The sequence below is a fragment of the Globicephala melas genome, chromosome 4 (genome assembly GCF_963455315.2).
Source record: "Globicephala melas chromosome 4, mGloMel1.2, whole genome shotgun sequence".
NCBI lineage: Eukaryota > Metazoa > Chordata > Mammalia > Artiodactyla > Delphinidae > Globicephala > Globicephala melas.
In genome coordinates this window covers 15,236,862-15,255,951 of record NC_083317.1, presented here as the reverse complement: position 1 = coordinate 15,255,951, position 19,090 = coordinate 15,236,862, and positions in this window count along the sequence as shown.

Genomic DNA, 19,090 nt, shown 5'->3' with positions numbered 1-19,090 from the left:
GGATCTTCATGGACTGGGGCACGAACCCGCATCCCCTGCATTGGCAGGCGGATTCCCAACCACTGCGCCACCAGGGAAGCCCTGTTTTTCTCTTTCTGACTTACTTCACTCCGTATGACAGACTGTAGGTCAATCCACCTCACTACAATATTTTTTAAGTAATAAAAAATAAAACAAAAAATGGACAGACAGAACCCTAGGATAAATGGTAAAAGCAAAGCTATACAGACAAAATCACACACAGAAGCATACACATACACACTCACAAAAAGAGAAAAAGTAAAAAAAAATATTGTTGCTCCCAAATTCTACCTACTCAATTTGGGATGATTCATTGTCTATTCAGGTATTCCAGAGATGCAGGGTACATCTAGTTGATTGTGGAGATTTAATCCACTGCTCCTGAGGCTGCTGAGAGAGATTTCCCTTTCTCTTCTTTGTTCGAACAGCTTCTGGGGTTCAGCTTCAGATTCGGAACCCCTCTGCTTGTAGGTCGCCTGAGGGCATCTGTTCTTCGCTCAGGCAGGACGAGGTTAAAGGAGTCGCTGATTAGGGGGCTGTGGCTCACTCAGGCTGGGGGGAGGGAGGGGTATGGATGCGGGGTGAGCCTGTGGTGGCAGAGGCCACTGTGACGTTGCAATAGTCTGAGGCGTGCCGTGCGTTCTCCCGGGGAAGTTGTCCCTGGATCGCGGAACCCTGGCGGTGGCGGGCTGCACAGGCTCCCGGGATGGGAAGTGTGGAGAGTGACCTGTGCTTGCACACAGACTTTTTGGTGGCAGCAGCAGCAGCCTTAGCATCTCACGTCCGTCTTTGGGGTCCGCGCTGATAGCCACGGCTCGCGCCCGTCTCTGGAGCTCCTTTAAGCGGTGCTCTTAAGCCCTTCTCCTCGCGCACCAGGAAACAGAGAGGCAAGAAAAAGTCTTTGCCTCTTCGGCAGCTCCAAACTTTTTCCCGGACTCCCTCCTGGCTAGCCGTGGCGCACTATCCCACTTCAGGCTGTGTTCACACCGCCAACCCCAGTCCTCTCCCTGCGATCCGACCGAAGCTCGAGCCTCAGCTCCCAGCCCCGCCTGCCCCGGCGGGTGAACAGACAAGCCTCTCGGGCTGGTGAGTGCTGGTCGGTACCGATCATCTGTCCAGGAATCTCTCTGCTTTGCCCTCCGCACCCCTGTTGCTGCATTCTCCTCCGCAGCTCCGAAGCTCCCCCGCTCCGCCACCCACAGTCTCCGCCCGTCAAGGGGCTTCCTAGTGTGTGGAAACCTTTCCTCCCACTGGTGCAGGTCCCGTCCCTATTCTTTTGTCTCTGTTTTTTCTTTTTTCTTTTGCCCTACCCAGGTACGTGGGGAGTTTCTTGCCTTTTGGGAGGTCTGAGGTCTTCTGCCACCGTTCAGTAGGTGTTCTGTATAGATTGTTCCACATGTAGATGTATTTCTGATGTATTTGTGGGGAGGAAGGTGATCTCCGCATCTTACTCTTCCACCATCTTGAATCTCCTCCTTTCTTGCTATTTCATCAAGTAGGAGCCAAAGTGTCTGTATTTAGATCAAGGATAGAGATGCTGTCGCTGAATATGGGAGAAAATGGATCAGTAAGTAGAGGAAACATTGATTACCCCTACAACAGATGAAAAGTGGGGACATGCTAAGAGGAATGCTTCTGATGGAGCCCAAGTTTTCTAGATTCTACCAGTTATTGAGTCTGATAAAGGGAGGTGGTGGCTTGGATTAATGAGAAAGTGTCACTGAGTTGACAGCAACATCTTTGGAGCTTAGTATAAATTAAGATTTTGGTGAAAAACTGAATGTGTTGCCCTGCAGGAACTGACAAAAGAGCCAGATGAAAGAGCCATTTTTCTCCTGGGCAAAGGGAATGAGTGAAAAAAAACCAAAATATTCATTCTTATAAAAGTGGGGTGAGTGGGAACATGGGAGGAGGGTGTAGACACAGAGAAAGATGAGTTTTCGTGTTTCATTCTCTAGCTGTGAATTATTTAACTTAAGTCTCACTTTTATTATCTGTATAATGGGGTTAATAGTAGTACCAACCTCTCAGAATTTTGGATTCACGTAAAGCATTTAACATCGCACTAAGCATTCAATAAATGTTAGCTGTGCTTTTCACTGAAATATATAAGATAGTGAAGGAGATGGGGATTAAAGTGGTCTTTCCTCTCTCCTTATTGCCTCTGTTGAGAACCTTCTAACTACTGTAAGGATCTAGCCCCTAGGATTGATGTCACGGTGTAGAGGAAGGGAATAGAAGGGACTTGCTGCTCAGTGGTGCTAGATAGAGAATTAAACTCTCCATTATAAAAATAGGATAGACTGGGGTGAGCTCATGTGTTTAGAGAGAAGTCTGTTCTTGTCAGGTGATTGTCAACTAGATTTCTTGAATAAGTTGGTGGAGGTCTTGGAAGAAGTAAGTAGTAATAATAACTAAAGTTTGTTGATGTACTTGGTAGGTACCAGGCACTATTCTAAGTACTTTGTACTTAGTGTGGGCTTGGGTGAATTAATACTAAAATTAATACCAAAAAAACCCATGATGAACTAAATGCCAAAATTTTAAGTAGTGATAGCATCACTAAAAGTGCCATGCTGAGCCATGTTGGAGCCTGAGGCAAAAGGAAAATTTAGTAACACTGATCTGCTATTTATTTAAATTTTTATATTTTGTTAGTTAAGGATTTTTTACATTAATTGTGATTTTTTTTTTTTTTTTTTTTTTGTGATACGCGGGCCTCTCCCTGCTGCGGCCTCTCCCGTTGTGGAGCACAGGCTCTGGACGCGCAGGCCCAGCGGCCATGGCTCACGGGCCCAGCCGCTCTGCAGCATGCGGGATCTTCCCAGACCGGGCCCGAACCTGCGTCCCCTGCATCAGCAGGCAGACTCTCAACCACTGCACCACCAGGGAAGCCCTAATTGTGATTTTTAAAAATATAAGGTACCCAAATATTATTTATCTCAATTACCGAATTTTTGGCATCCCTGCCAATTTTGTGTCTAAGGAGAGTGCCTTATTTTTTGCCCCCTCTTCCCGCCACTTCTGTGTAGAAGAATTTGTTTAACCCCTCTTAAACCCACTGTGGCAGGTCCTTTGTTAGCCATGTTTTCACATGTGAAAAAACCTGAAGCATAGGGAAGGTACGTACTAGTTTCCAATGGTTGCTGTAACAAATTACCACAAACTTGGTGACTTAAAGCAACACACATTTATTCTATTACGGTTCTGGAGGTCAGAAGTCCAATATCAGTTTCACTAGACTAAAATCAAGGTGCTGGCAGGGTCAAGATACATCAGGAGCCTCTAAGGGAGAAGCCCTTTCTTTGCTTTTCTATTTTCTAGAGCTGTATTCTTGCATGCTTGGGCTCTGTACCCCTTCTTTCAGCTTCAAAGCCAAGGGCATAGCATCTTGCCTCAGTTGACACATGGTCTTCTTCTTCTGTTGTAGTCAAATCTCCCTCTTATGAGGACACTTGTGTTTACATTGAGGACTCACCCAGATAATCCAGGATAACTTCCAGCATCTCAAGGTCTGCCCCTTTAGTCACAACTGCAAAGTCCCTTTTGACATATAATGTGATGTTCACAGATTCTGATGATTAGGATGTGGACCTCTTTGAGGGACATTAATCAGCCTCCCATCAGCTGGATGGTAAGTGGCAATGTTCACATCAGACTGAGGCAGACTGGCTTCTGTGCCCTTTTGCTGGAGGCAGTGGATGTATCCTTCCTTAGGCCCAAGGGTTTGGTAAGGAGGCTGCAGGAAGTGTCCTACTTTATACTGTAGTCAGCATCAGGGACAAGATAGTGGGAGTCCTCTTCCTCCTTGTCCTACATACAGAATCCTACTTGGAAGACAGGTACAGTGTTTGGAGCCATATTTATTTGACTCTTCCAGGTTACAAGATCTTATTTTATTCCCTGAGCTAGAAAGGCAGGAGGTTCTAGTAACAAGAGAAAATGGATGCCCATCTTTCTTTCATATGTGTGTTTAACCTTCTTCCATTTGCCAGGAAATTTCTCTTTGGATATATCTGAAATACTTACTTCCTTGAGTCCATTTTCTTTAGTTCTTTTGTTGGGAAGATGGAAAATAATCACCTTCTACTATCTAAATGATAGCATTTATGATTTCAGTGACTAGAGAAATTTTGGCCAATTTTGCTTATTGTACACAAAGTAAAATGTAGTGAATATCTGGGGAAAACTCTGTGATTTATTGGCTATTGGATCTCAACATATATAGTGAGGATAATCTTTATTTTCTGCCAGCAACTCTTTGCATGGACATCTGAGGAGCCTACCATTTAGGGTTGGTTTAGGCAAACTTCTCTAAAGGGTAAGGTTGTGAATATCTTAGGCTTTGCAGGCCATGTAGTCCTGTTATGACTACTCAGCTCTGTTGTATCACAGAAGCAGTTATAAGCAATATGTAAATAAATAGATGTGTGGCTGTGTTCTAATAAAACTTTGTTTATGAACTTTGAACTTCATGTAATTTGTGACATGAAATTTTTTTTTTTTTTTTTTTTTTTTGCGGTATGCAGGCCTCTCACTGTTGTCGCCTCTCCTGTTGTGGAGCACAGGCTCCAGACGTGCAGGCTCAGCGGCCATGGCTCATGGGCCTAGCCGTTCTGTGGCATGTGGGATCTTCCCGGACCAGGGCATGAACCCGTGTCCCCTGCATCGGCAGGCAGACTCTCAACCACTGCACCACCAGGGAAGCCCTGAAGTAGTCTCTTGATACTTCTGACATTTATAAACCATTCTTAACACATGGGCCATACAAAAACATGTGGTAGGCTGTAGTTTGCTGATCCCAGACGTGGCAACCCTAATATTCTGTAACTTATTCCTGGATTATATCTTGATGATAAGTTGAAATAGGCTGGTATGATATTATCATAATTGAAGGGCCAGGTGTGTGTAGTGTCTCACCCTCGATCTTGTCTAATCTCCTATCCTAAAATCCATCAATGACTCTAACATAAACTGTTGAGATTTTATTTTATTTATTATTTATTTATTTATTTTAAACATCTTTATTGGAGTATAATTGCTTTACAATGGTGTGTTACTTTCTGTTTATAACAAAGAGAATCAGCTATATGTATACATATATCCTCTTATCTCCTCCCACTTTTGTCTCCCTCCCACCCTCCCTATCCCACACTTCCAGGTGGTCACAAAGCACTGAGCTGATCTCCCTGTGCTATGCGGCTGCTTCCCACTACCTATCTATTTTACATTGGGTAGTGTATATATGTCCATGCCACTCTCTCACTTCAGCCCAGCTTAGCCTTCCCTCTCACAGTGTCCTCAAGTCCATTCTCTACATCTGTGTCTTTATTCCTGTCCTGCCCCTAGGTTCTTTATAACCATTTTTTTTTAAGATCCCACATATATATGTTAGCATACAGTATTTTTTTTCTCTTTCTTACTTCACTATGTATGACAGACTCTAGGTCCATCCACTTCACTACAAATAACTCAATTTCGTTTCTGTTTTATTTATTTATTTTTTTCGGTACGCGGGCCTCTCACTGTTGTGGCCTCTCCCGTTGCGGAGCACAGGCTCCGGACGCGCAGGCTCAGCAGCCATGGCTCACAGACCCAGCCGCTCCGCGGCATGTGGGATCTTCCCGGACCGGGGCACGAACCAGCGTCCCCTGCATCGGCAGGCGGACTCTCAACCACTGCACCACCAGGGAAGCCCTCGTTTCTTTTTATGGCTGACTAATATTCCATTGTATATATGTGTCACATCTTCTTTATCCATTCATCTGTCAATGGACACTTAGGTTTCTTCCATGTCCTGGCTATTGTAAATAGAGCTGCAATGAACATTGTGGTACATGACTCTTTTAGAATTATGATTTTCTCAGGGTATACGCCCAGTAGTGGGATTGCTGGGTTGTAAGGTAGTTCTAGTTTTAGTTTTTTAAGGAAACTCTATACTGTTCTCCATAGTAGCTGTAGCAATTTACATTCCCACCAACATTGCAAGAGGGTTCCCTTTTCTCCACACTCTCTCCAACAACTATTGTTTGTAGATTTTTTAATGACGGCCATTCTGACCGGTGTGAGGTGATACCTCATTGTAGTTTTGATTTGTATTTCTCTATTGATTAGTAATGTTGAGCATTCTTTCATGTGTTTGTTGGCTATCTGTATATCTTATTTGGAGAAATGTCTATTTAGGTCTTCTGTCCATTTTTGAATTCGATTTTTTGTTTTTTGATATTGAGCTGCATGGGCTGCTTGTAAATTTTGGAGATTAATCCTTTGTCAGTTGCTTCATTTGCAAATATTTTCTCCCATTCTGAGGGTTGTCTTTTCATCTTGTTTATAGTTTCCCTCACTGTGCAAAAGCTTTTAAGTTTCATTAGGTCAGATTTGTTTATTTTTGTTGTTATTTCCATTTCTCAAGGAGGTGAGTCAAAAAGGATCTTGCTGTGATATATGTCAAAGAGTGTTCTGCCTATGTTTTCTCTAAGAGTTTTCCAGTGTCTGGTCTTACATTTGGGTCTTTAATCCAATTTGAGTTTATTTTTGTGTATAGTGTTAGGGAGTTTTCTAATTTCATTCTTTTACATGTAGCTGTCCAGTTTTCCCAGCACCACTTATTGAAGAGGCTGTCTTTTCTCCATTGTATATTCTTGCCTCCTTTAACAAAAATAAGGTAACCATATGTGTGTGGGTTTATCTCTGGGCTTTCTATCCTGTTCCATTGATCTATCTTTCTGTTTTTGTGCCAGTACCATACTGTCTTGATTACTGTAGCTCGGTGGTATAGTTTGAAATCCTCGAGCCTGATTACTCCAGCTCCTTTTTTCTTTCTCAGGATTGATTTGGCTATTCGGGGTCTTTGGTGTTTCCATACAAATTGTGCAATTTTTTGTTCTAGTTCTGTGAAAAATGCCATTGGCAGTTTGATAGGGATTGCACTGAATCTGTAGATTGTCTTGGGTGGTATAGTCATTTTCACAGTGTTGATTCTTCCAATCCAAGACCATGGTATATCTCTCCATTTGCTGTATCATCTTTAATTTATTTCAGCAGTGTCTTTTTTTTTTTTAACATCTTTATTGGGATATAATTGCTTTACAATGGTGTGTTAGTTTCCGCTTTATAAAAAAGTGAATCAGTTATACATATACATATGTTCCCATATCTGTTCCCTCTTGCATCTCCCTCCCTCCCACCCTCCCTATCCCACCCCTCCAGGCAGTCACAAAGCACCGAGCTGATCTCCCTGTGCTATGCGGCTGCTTCCCACTAGCTATCTACCTTACATTTGGTAGTGTATATATGTCCATGCCTCTCTCTCGCTTTGTCACAGCTCACCCTTCCCCCTCCCCATATCCTCAAGTCTGTTCTCTAGTAGGTCTGTGTCTTTATTCCTGTCTTACCCCTAGGTTCTTCATGACATTTTTATTTTCTTAAATTCCATATATATATGTTAGCATATGGTATTTGTCTTTCTCTTTCTGACTTATCTCACTCTGTATGACAGACTCTAGATCTATCCACTTCATTACAGATAGCTCAATTTCGTTTCTTTCTTTGGCTGAGTAATATTCCATTGTATATATGTGCCACATCTTCTTTATCCATTCATCGATGATTGGCACTTAGGTTGTTTCCATCTCCGGGCTATTGTAAATAGAGCGGCAATGAACATTTTGGTACATGACTCTTTTTGAATTATGGTTTTCTCAGGATATATGCCCAATAGTGGGATTGCTGGGTCATATGGTAGTTCTATTGGTAGTTTTTCAAGGCACCTCCATACTGTTCTCCATAGTGGCTGTACCAATTCACATTCCCGCCAGCAGTGCAACAGTGTTCCCTTTTCTCCGCACCCTCTCCAGCACTTATTGTTTCTAGATTTTTTGATGATGGCCATTTTCACTGGCGTAAGATATCTCATTGTAATTATGATTTGTATTTCTCTAATGATTAATGATATTGAGCATTCTTTCATGTGTTTGTTGGCAGTCTTTATATCTCCCTTGGAAAAATGTTTATTTAGGTCTTCTGCCCATTTTTGGATTGGGTTTTTTGCTTTTTTGTTATTGAGCTGCATGAGCTTCTTGTAAATTTTGGAAATTAATCCTTTGACAGTGGCTTCATTTGCAAATATTTTCTCCCATTCTGACGGTTGTCTTTTAGTCTTGTTTATGGTTTCCTTTGCTGTGCAAAAGCTTTGAAGTTTCATTAGGTGCCATTTGTTTATTTTTATTTCCATTTCTCTAGGAGTTGGGTCAAAAAGGATCTTGCTGGGATTTATGTCATAGAGTGTTCTGCCTATGTTTTCCTCTAAGAGTTTGATAGTTTCTGGCCTTATATTTAGGTCTTTAATCCATTTAGAGCTTATTTTTGTGTATGGTGTGAGGGAGTGATTTAATCTCATACTTTTATATGTACCTGTCCAGGTTTCCCAGCACCAGTTAATGAAGAGGCTGTCCTTTCTCCAATGTACATTCCTGCCTCCTTTATCAAAGATAAGGTGACCATATGTGCATTGGTTTATCTCTGGGCTTTCTATCCTGTTCCATTGATCTATCTTTCTGTTTTTGTACCAGTACCATACTATCTTGATTACTGTAGCTTTGTAGCATAGTCTGAAGTCAGGGAGCCTGATTCCTCCAGCTCCGTTTTTTGTTCTCAAGATTGCTTTGGCTATTCGGGGTCTTTTTGTTTCAATACAAATTGTGAAATTTTTTGTTCTAGTTCTGTGAAAATTGCCAGTAGTAATTTGATAGAGATTGCATTGAATCTGTAGATTGCTTTGGGTAGTAGAGTCATTTTCACAATGTCGATTCTTCCAATCCAAGAACATGGTATATCTCTCCATCTATTTGTATCATCTTTAATTTATTTCATCAGTGTCTTATAATTTCTGCATACAGGTCTTTTGTCTCCTTAGGTAGGTTTATTCCTAGATATTTTGTTCTTTTTGTTGCAATGGTAAATGGGAGTGTTTTCTTAATTTCTCTTTGAGATTTTTCATGTTTACTGTATAGGAATGCCAGAGATTTCTGTGCATTAATTTTGTATCCTGCAACTTTACCAGATTCATTGATTAGCTCTAATAGTTTTCTGGAGCGTCTTTAGGATTCTCTATTTATACTATCATGTCATCTGCAAACAGTGACAGCTTTACTTCTTCTTTTCCGATTTGGATAAATTTTATTTCCTTTTCTTCTCTGATTCTTGTGGCTAAAACTTCCAAAGCTATGTTGAATAATAGTGCTGAGAGTGGGCAACCTTGTCTTTTTCCTGATCTTGGTGGAAATGCTTTCAGTTTTTCTCCATTGAGGATGATGTTGGCTGTGGGTTTTTCATATATGGCCTTTATTATGTTGAGGAAAGTTCCCTCTATGCCTACTTTCTGCAGGGTTTTTATCATAAATGGGTGTTGAATTTTGTTGAAAGTTTTCTCTGCATCTATTGAGACGATCATATGGTTTTTCTCCTTAAATTTGTTAATATGGTTTATCACATTGATTGATTTTCGTATATTGAAGAATGCTTGCATTCCTGGAATAAATCCCACTTGATCATGGTGTATGATCCTTTTAATGTGCTGTTGGATTCTGTTTGCTAGTATTTTGTTGAGGATATTTGCATCTATGTTCATCAGTGATATTGGCCTGTAGTTTTCTTTCTTTGTGACATCCTTGTCTGGTTTTGGTATCAAGGTGATGGTGGCCTCGTAGAATGAATTTGGGAGTGTTTCTTCCTCTGCTATATTCTGGAAGAGTTTGAGAAGGATAGGTGTTAGCTCTTCTCTAAATGTTTGATAGAATTTGCCTGTGAAGCCATCTGGTCCTGGGCTTTTGTTTGTTGGAAGATTTTTAATCACAGTTTCAACTTCAGTGTTTGTGATTGTTCGGTTCATATTTTCTATTTCTTCCTGATTCAGTCTTGGCAGTTGTGCATTTCTAAGAATTTGTCCATTTCTTCCAGGTTGTTCATTTTATTGGCATAGAGTTGCTTGTAGTAATCTCTCGTGATCTTTTGTATTTCTGCAGTGTCATTTGTTACTTCTCCTTTTTCATTTCTAACTCTATTGATTTGAGTCTTCTCCCTTTTTTTCTTGATGAGTCTGGCTAATGGTTTATCTATCTTGTTTATCTTCTCAAATAACCAGCTTTTAGTTCTATTGATCTTTGCTATCGTTTCCTTCATTTCTTTTTTATTTACTTCTGATCTGATTTTTATGATTTCTTTCCTTCTTCTAACTTTGCGGGTTTTCTTGTTCTTCTTTCTCTAATTGCTTTAGGTGCAAAGTTAGGTTGTTTATTCATGATGTTTCCTGTTTCTTAAGGTGGGCTTGTATTGCTATAAACTTCCCTCTTAGAACTGCTTTTGCTGCATCCCATAGGTTTTGGGTCATCGTGCCTCCATTGTCATTTGTTTCTAGGTATGGTTTTTACTTCCTCTTTGATTTCTTCAGTGATCACTTCGTTATTAAGTAGCGTATTGTTTAGCCTCCATGTGTTTGTATTTTTTACAGATCTTTTTCTGTAATTGATATCTAGTCTCATAGCATGTGGTTGGAAAAGATACTTGATACAGTTTCAATTTTCTTAAATATACCAAGGCTTGATTTGTGACCCAAGATATGATCTTTCCTGGAGAATTTTCCATGAGCACTTGAAAAAATGTGTATTCTGTTGTTTTTGGATGGAGTGTCCTATAAATTTCAATTAAGTCCATCTTGTTTAATGTATCATTTAAAGCTTGTGTTTCCTTATTTATTTTCATTTTGGATGATCTGTCCAATGGTGAAAGTGGGGTGTTAAAGTCCCCTACTATGAATGTGTTACTGTCGATTTCCCCTTTTATGGCTGTTAGCATTTGCCTTATATATTGAGGTGCTTCTATGTTGGGTGCATAAATATTTACAATTGTTATATCTTCTTCTTGGATCAATCCCTTGTTCATTATGTAGTGTCCTTCTTTGTCTCTTCTAACAGTCTTTGTTTTAAAGTCTATTTTGTCTGATAGGAGAAGTGCTACTCCAGATTTCTTTTGGTTTCCATTTGCATGAAATATCTTTTTCCATGCCCTTACTTTCAGTTTGTATGTGTCTCTAGGTCTGAAGTGGGTCTTTTGTAGACAGCATATATATGGGTCTTGTTTTTGTATCCATTCAGTCAATCTGTGTCTTTTGGTGGGAGCATTTAGTCCATTTACATTTAAGGTAATTATCGATATGTATGTTCCTATTCCCATTTTCTAAATTATTTTGGGTTCGTTATTACAGGTCTTTTCCTTCTTTTGTGCTTCTTGCCTAAAGAAGTTCCCTTAGCATTTGTTGTAAAGCTGTTTCGGTGGTGCTGAACTCTCTCAGCTTTTGCTTGTCTGTAAAGGTTTTAATTTCTCCATCAAATCTGAATGAGATCCTTTCTGGGTAGAGTAATCCTGGTTGCAGGTTTTTCTCCTTCATCACTTTAAATATGTCCTGCCACTCCCTTCTGGCTTTCAGAGTTTCTGCTGAAAGATCAGCTGTTAACCTTATGGGGATTCCCTTGTGTGTTATTTGTTATTTTTCCCTTGCTGCTTTTAATATGCTTTCTTTGTATTTAATTTTTGACAGTTTGATTACTATGTGTCTTGGCATATTTCTCCTTGGATTTATCCTGTATGGGAATCTCTGTGCTTCCTGGACTTGATTAACTATTTCATTTCCCATATTAGGGAAGTTTTCAACTATAATCTCTTCAAATATTTTCTCAATTCCTTTTTTTTTCCTCTTCTTCTTCTGGAACCCCTATAATTCGAATGTTGGTGCGATTAATGTTGTCCCAGAAGTCTCTGAGACTGTCCTCAGTTCTTTTCATTCTTTTTTCTTTATTCTGCTCTGCAGTAGTTATTTCCACTATTTTATCTTCCAGGTCACTTATCCGTTCTACTGCCTCAGTTATTCTGCTATTGATCCCATCTAGAGTATTTTTCATTTCATTTATTGCATTGTTCATCATTGTTTGTTTCATCTTTAGTTCTTCTAGTTCCTTGTTAAATGTTTCTTGCATTTTGTCTATTCTATTTCCAAGATTCTGGATCATCTTTACTATCATTATTCTGAATTCTTTTTCAGGTAGACTGCCTATTTCATCTTCATTGGTAGGTCTGGTGGGTTTTTATCTTGCTCCTTCATCTGCGGTGTGTTTTTCCGTCTTCGCATTTTGCTTATCTTACTGTGTTTGGGGTCTCCTTTTTGCAGGCTGCTGGTTTGTAGTTCCCGTTGTTTTTAGTGTCTGTCCCCAGTGGCTAAGGTTGGTTCTCTGGGTTGTGTAGGCTTGCTGGTGGAAGGGACTAGTGCCTGTGTTCTGGTGGATGAGGCTGGCTCTTGTCTCTCTGGTGGGTGAATCCATGTCTGGTGGTGTGTTTTGGGGTGCCTGTGGAATTATTATGAGTTTAGGCATCCTCTCTGCTAATGGGTGGGGTTGTGTTCCTGTTTTGCTAGTTGTTTGTCATAGGGTGTCCTGCACTGTAGGTTGCTGGTCGTTGAGTGAAGCTGGGTGCTAACGTTGAGATGGAGATCTCTGGGAGATTTTTGCCATTTGATATTATGTGGAGCTGGGAGGTCTCTTGGTGACCAGTGTCCTGAAGTTGGCTCTCCCACCTTAGAGGCAAAGCACTGACTCCTGGCTGCAGCACCAAGAACCTTTCATCTACATGGCTCAGAATAAAAGGGAGACAATGTAGAGAGAAAGAATTAGTAGAAGTAGGAAGAAAGAAAGAAAGATAGGAAGAAAGAAAGAAAGAAAGAAAGAAAGAAAGAAAGAAAGAAAGGAAGGAAGAAAGAAAGAAAGAAAGAAAGGAAGAAAGAAAGAAAGAAAGAAAGGAAGGAAGGAAGAAAGAAAGAAAGAAAGAAAGAAAGAAGAAAGAAAGAAAGAAAGAAAGAAAGAAAAAAGGGAGGAAGGAAGGAAGGCAGGAAGGAAGAAAGAAGAAAAGAAGAAAGGAAGGAGAGAAAGAAAGGAGGGAGGGAGGGAAGGAGGGAGGGGCGGTGGGAGGAAGGAACGAAGGAAGGAAGGAAAAAAGTTAGAAAGAAGGAAGATAAAGTAAAATAAAATAAAGTAAAATTTAATAAAGTTATTAAATTAAAAAATAATTATTAAGAAAAAATACAAAAAAATGGATAGAACCCTAGGACAAATGGTGGAAGCAAAGCTATACAGACAAGATCTCACACAGAAGCATACACATACACACTCACAAAAAGAGGAAAAGGGGGAAAAATCATAAATCTTGCTCTCAAAGTCCACCTCCTCAATTTGGGATGATTCATTGTCTATTCAGGTATTCCACAGATGCAGGGTACATCAAGTTGATTGTGGGGCTTTAATCCGCTGCTTCTGAGGCTGCTGGGAGAGATTTCCCTTTTTCTTCTTTGTTCTCACAGCTCCCAGGGGCTCAGCTTTGGATTTGGCCCAGCCTCTGCGTGTAGGTCGCCGGAGGGCGTCTGTTTTTCACTCAGACAGGACGGGGTTAAAGGAGCCTCTGATTCGGGGGCTCTGGCTCACTCAGGCTGGGGGGAGGGAGGGACACGGAGTGCGGGGCGAGCCTGCGGCGGCAGAGGCCGTTGTGACGTTGCATCAGCCTGAGGCGCGCCGTGCGTTCTCCCGGGGAAGTTGTCCCTGGATCCCGGGAACCTGGCAGTGGCGGGCTGCACAGGCTCCCCGGAAGGGGGGTGTGGATAGTGACCTGTGCTCGTACACAGGCTTCTTGGTGGTGGCAGCAGCAGCCTTAGCGTCTCCCGCCTGTCTCTGGGGTCCACGCTTCTAGCCACGGCTTGCGCCCGTCTCTGTAGCTCCTTTAAAGCAGCGCTCTCAATCCCCTCTCTTCACGCACCAGGAAACAAAGAGGGAAGAAAAAGTCAATTGCCTCTTCGGCAGCTCCAGACCTTTTCCCGGACTCCCTCGGGCCATCCGTGGTGTACTAACCCCTTCAGGCTGTGTTCACGCTGCCAACCCCAGTACTCTCCCTGTGCTCTGACCTAAGCCCGAGCCTTAGCTCGCAGCCCCGCCCGCCCCAGCGGGTGAGCAGACAAGCCTCTCGGGCTGGTGAGTGCCGGTCGGCACTGATCCTCTGTGCGGGAATCTCCCTGCTTTGCCCTCTGCCCCCCTGTTGCTGTGCTGTCCTCTGCGGCCCCGCAGCTCCTCCCTCCGCCACCCGCAGTCTCCGCCTGTGAAGGGGCTTCTAGTGTGTGGAAACCTTTCCTCCTTCACAGCTCCTTCCCACTGGTGCAGGTCCCGTCCCTATTCTTTTTTTTTTTTTTTCTTTTGCCCTACCCAGGTACGTGGGGAGTTTCTTGCCTTTTGGGAGGTCTTCTGCCAGCGTTCAGTAGGTGTTCTGTAGTTGTTCCACGTGCAGATGTATTTCTGGTGTACCTGTGGGGAGGAAGGTGATATTTGCATCTTACTCTTCTGCCATCTTCCCCTCGTCCCTCTGCAGTGTCTTATATTTTTCTGCATACAGGTCTTTTGTGTCCTTAGGTAGGTTTATTCCTAGGTATTTTATTCATTTTGTTGCAATGGTAAATGGGAGTGTTTCCTTAATTTCTCTTTGAGATTTTTCATCATTAGTGTACAGGAATGCAGGAGATTTCTGTGTGTTAATTTTGTATCCTGCTACATTACCAAATTCATTGATTAGCTCTAGTAGTTTTCTGGTAGCGTCTTTAGGATTTTCTATGTATAGTATGATGTTATATGCAAACAGTGACAGCTTTATTTCTGTTGTTCTGATTTGGATTCCCTTTGTTTCTTTTCCTTCTCTGATTGCTGTGGTTAAGACTTCCAAAACTATGTTGAATAATAGTGGTGAGAGTGGGCGACCTTGTCTTTTTCCTGATCTTAGTGGAAGTGGTTTCAGTTTTTCACCATTGAGAATGATTTTGACTGTGGGTTTGTCATATATGGCCTTTATTATGTTGAGGAAAGTTCCCTCTATGCCTACTTTCTGCAGGGTTTTTATCATAAATCGGTGTTGAATTTTGTTGAAAGCTTTCTCTGCATCTATTGAGATGATCATATGGTTTTTCTCCTTAAATTTGTTAATATGGTTTATCACATTGATTGATTTTCGTATATTGAAGAATCCTTGCATTCCTGGAATAAACCCCTCTTGATCATGGTGTATGATCCTCTTAATGTGCTGTTGGATTCTGTTTGCTAGTATTTTGCTGAGGATTTTTGCATCTATGTTCATCAGTGATATTGGCCTGTAGTATTCTTTCTTTGTGACATCTTTGTCTGGTTTTGGTACCAGGGGTATGGTGGCCTTGTAGAATGAATTTGGGAGTGTTTCTTCCTCTGCTATATTTTGGAAGAGTTTGAGAAGGATAGGTGTAAGCTCTTCTCTAAATGTTTCATAGAATTCGCCTGTGAAGCCAACTGGTCATTGGCTTTTGTTCATTTGGAAGATTTTAAATCACAGTCGAAATTTCAGTGCTTTTGATTGGTTTGTTTATTTTTTCTATTTCTTCCTGGGTCTGTCTCAGAAGATTGTGCTTTTCTAAGAATGTGTCCATTTTTTCCAGGTTGTCCATTTTATTGGCATATAGTTGCTTGTAGTCATCTCTCATGATCCTTTATATTTCTGCAGTGTCAGTTGTTACTTCTTCTTCATTTCTAATTCTATTGATTTGAGTCTTCTCCCTTTTTTCTTGATGAGCCTGGCTAATGGTTTATCAATTTTGTTTGTCTTCTCAAAGAACAAGCTTTTAGTTTTATTGATCTTTGCTATCATTTCCTTCATTTCTTTTTCATTTATTTCTGATTTGATCATTATGCTTTCTTTCCTTCTGCCAAATTTGTGGGGGTTTTTTTTTGTTGTTGTTGTTCTTTCTCTAATTGCTTTAGGTGTAAGGTTAAGTTGTTTATTTGAGATGTTTCTTGTTTCTTGAGGTAGGATTGTATGGCTATAAACTTCCTTCTTAGAACGGCTTTTGATGCATCCGATAGGTTTTGGGTCATCGTGTTTTCATTGTCATTTCTTTCTAGGTATTTTTTGATATCCTCTTTGATTTCTTCAGTGATTTCTTGGTTATTAAGTAGTGTATTGTTTAGCCTATATGTGTTTGTATTTTTACAGATTTTTTCCTGTAATTGTTATCTAGTCTCATAGCATTGTTGTCAGAAAAGATACTCAATACGATTTCAATTTTCTTAGATTTACCAAGGTTTGATTTGTGACCCAAGATACAATCTATGCTGCAGAATGTTCCATGAGCACTTGAGAAGAATGTGTATTTTGTTGTTTTTGGATGGAATGTCCTATAAATATCAATTAAGTCAATGTTGTTTAATGTGTCATTTAAAGCTTGTGTTTCCTTATTTATTTTCATTTTGGATGATCTGTTCATTGGTGAAAGTGTGGTATTAAATTCCCCTATTATGATTGTGTTACTGACGATTTCCCCTTTTATGGCTGTTAGCATTTGCCTTATGCATTGAGGTGCTTCTATGTTGGGTGCATAAATATTTACAATTGTTATATATTCTTCTTGGATCGATCCCTTGATCATTATGTAGTGTTCTTATTTGTCCCTGGTAATAGTCTTTATTTTAAAGTCTATTTCTTCTGATATGAGCATTGCTACTCTAGCTTTCTTTTGATTTCCATTTACATGGAATACCTTTTTCCATCCCCTCACTTTCAGTCTGTATGTGTCCCTAGGTCCGAAGTGGGCCCGTTGTAGACAGCATATGTAAGGGTCTCATTTTTGTTTCCATTCAGCCAGTCTATGTCTTTTGGTTGGAGCATTAATCCATTTACATTTAAGGTAATTATTGCTATGTATGTTCCTATTACTGTTTTCTTAATTGATTTGTGTTTGTTATTGTAGGTATTTTCCTTCTCTTGTGTTTCCTTCTTAGAGAAGTTCCTTTAGCATTTGTTGCAAAGGTGGTTTGTTGGTGATGAATTCTCTTAGCTTTTGCTTGTCTGTAAAGGTTTTAATTTTTCCTTTGAATCTGAATGAGATCCTTGCTGGTTAGAGTAATTTTAGTTGTAGGTTTTTCCCTTTCAGAACTTTAAATATGTCCTGCCATTCCCTTCTGGCTTGCCGAGTTTCTGCTGAAAGGTCAGCTGTTAACCTTATGGAGATTCCCTTGTATAATATTTGTTGTTTTTCCCTTGCTACTTTTAATATATTTTGTATTTAATTTTTGATAGTTTGATTAATATGTGTCTTTGTGTGCTTCTCCTTGTAATTATCCTATATAGGACTCTCTGTACTTCCTGGACTTGATTAACTATTTTCTTTCTCATATTAAGGAAGTTTTCAAATATAATCTCTTCAAATATTTTCTCAATCCCTTTCTTTTTCTCTTTTTCTTCTGGGACCCCTATAATTCGAATGTTGGTGTGTTTAATGCTGTCCCAGAGGTCTCTGAGACTGTCCTCTATTCTTTTAATTCCCTTTTCTTTATTCTGCTCTGCAGTAGTTATCTCTACTGTTTTATCTTCCAGGTCACTTATCCTTTCTTCTGCCTCAGTTATTCTGCTATCGATTCCTTTTAGAGAATTTTTAATTTCATTTATTGTGTTTTTCATCATTGCTTGTTTGCACTTTAGTTCTTCTAGTTCCTTTTTCAAGATTTCTTTTATTTTCTCCATTCTTTTCCCAATACTTTGGTTCAATTTTACTATCATTACTCTGAATTCTTTTTCAGGTAGACTGCCCATTTCCTCTTCATTTGTTTGGTCTCGTGGGTTTTTACCTTCCTCCTTCATCTGCTGTGTGTTTCTCTGTCTTCTTATTTTGGTTAACTTACTGTGCTTGGGGTCTCCTTTTTGCAGCCTGCAGGTTCTTAGTTCCCTTTGTTTTTGGTGTCTGCCCCCAGAGGCTAGAGTTGGCTCAGTGGGTTGTGGAGGCTTCCTGGTGGAGGGGACTGGTGCCTGTATTCTGGAGGAAGAGGCTGGAACTTGTCTTTCTGGTGGGCAGGACCACGTCCGTTGGTGTGTTTTGGGGTGTCTGTGACCTTATTATGATTATTGGCAGCCTCTGCTGCCTAAAATCTCTGCTAATGGATGGGGTTGTGTTCCTGTCTTGCTAGTTGTTTGGCATAGTGTGTCCAGCACTATAGCTTGCTGGACATTGAGTGGAGCTGGGTCTTTGCCCTAAGATCGAGATATCTGGAAGAGCTTTCACCATTTAATATTACGTGGAGCCAGGAGGTCTTTGGTGGACCAGTGCTCTTAATTTAGCTTTCCCACCTCAGAGACACAGGTCTGACACTCGGCCAGAGCGCCAAGACCTTGTCAGCCACATCACTCAGAATAAAAGGGAGAAAAAAGAAAGAAAGAAAGAAGAAAATATAATAAAATAAGGTTATTAAAATAAAAACAAATTATTAAAAATAAAAACATTTAAAAGTAATAAAAAATGAAAGAAAGAAAGAAGAGAGCAGCCATACCAAAAAACAAATCCACCAATGATAACAATCACTAAAAACTATACTAAAAAAAATGAAAACAAACCAACAAAAAATGGACAGACAGAACCCTAGGATAAATGGTAAAAACATAGATATACAGACAAAATCACACAAAGAAGCATACACATACACACTGTCAAAAAGAGAAAAAGGAAATAAATATGTATATCGTTGCTCCCCAAATCCACTGCCTCAACTTTGGCATGATGCATTGTCTATTCAGGTATTCCACAGATTCAGGGTACATCAAATTCACTGTGGAGATTTAATCCACTGCTTTTGAGGTTGCTGGGAGAGATTCCCTTTCACTTCTTTGTTCGCACAGCTCCCGGGGTTCAGCTTTGGATTTGGACCCGCCTCTGCGTGTAGGTCGCCTGAGGGCGTCTGTTCTTCGCTCAGAGAGGACAGGGTTAAAGGAGCAGCTGCGTCGGGGGCTCTGGCTCACTCAGGCCGGGGGGAGGGAGGGGTGCGGATGCAGGACGAGCCTGCGGCGGCAATGGCCGGCGTGACGTTGCACCAGCCTGAGGCGTGCCGTGCGTTCTCCCAGGGAAGTTGTCCCTGGATCCTGGGACCCTGGCAGTGGCGGGCTGCACAGGTTCCTGGGAGGGGAGGTGTGGAGAGTGACC